Source organism: Triticum dicoccoides, chromosome 3B (assembly GCF_002162155.2).
Source record: "Triticum dicoccoides isolate Atlit2015 ecotype Zavitan chromosome 3B, WEW_v2.0, whole genome shotgun sequence".
In the NCBI taxonomy this organism is placed as follows: domain Eukaryota; kingdom Viridiplantae; phylum Streptophyta; class Magnoliopsida; order Poales; family Poaceae; genus Triticum; species Triticum dicoccoides.
Genome location: NC_041385.1, coordinates 53,204,830 through 53,205,585, shown reverse-complemented (window position 1 = coordinate 53,205,585; position 756 = coordinate 53,204,830).

The following is a 756-nucleotide window of genomic DNA, read 5'->3' as shown; positions in this document are numbered from 1 at the left end:
GGGGCGGCGGTGTTGGGCGGCGTAGGTGCGGCGGCGGCTATCGGGGAGAGAGAGAGAGAGGTTAGGGTCGGGGTGAGACAGAGAAGGAACGGGTGGAGGAGGACAAGTGGCGAGTGGATAAGGTCACACCTATGCCGACGGCCCAGCCGTCGGCAAAGGCCGGGTTCACAAGTCAGTGGAGCGGGAGGAGTGGATAAGGTGGCCCTATGCCGACAGCAAGGCCGTCGGCATAGAGAGGAGGCCTATGCCGACGGCCAGGCCGTAGGCATAGATGGCAACCACATTTTTTGAAGAAATAGTCCAACCTCGCCCAGGGACAAGAAATTATTACATTTTTAATATATTCAGTTATTACATTTTTTAGATTTTTAGTTTACCGTGTGTATGGGACCCGGTTGCGACGCTAGTGACACGGCGGCAGCGACGCCCATGAGGGGGGCACACGGAGCCGCGTGCCCTGGGGGGTAGCAATGCCACCGGAGCATCGCACCGGGACCTCATACATGTCGTACGGTGTGGTGGCATGTCCGAAGAGGCGGCACGCGTCTCCGGGGTTCGGCCCCCTCACGGACGGCGCCGCCGCCGGCACCTGGAGGGGGGAAACGGACGCGTCGGGTCTACACGGAGGGGATCTTGCTGCGGGTCTGGCCCGGATGTTGCTCCAAAGTGTTCCTATGGGCTGACGTGTTAGGTCACCCCATAGGAACACTCTGGAGCTACATCCGGGCCAGACCCACAGCAAAATCCCCTCCGTGT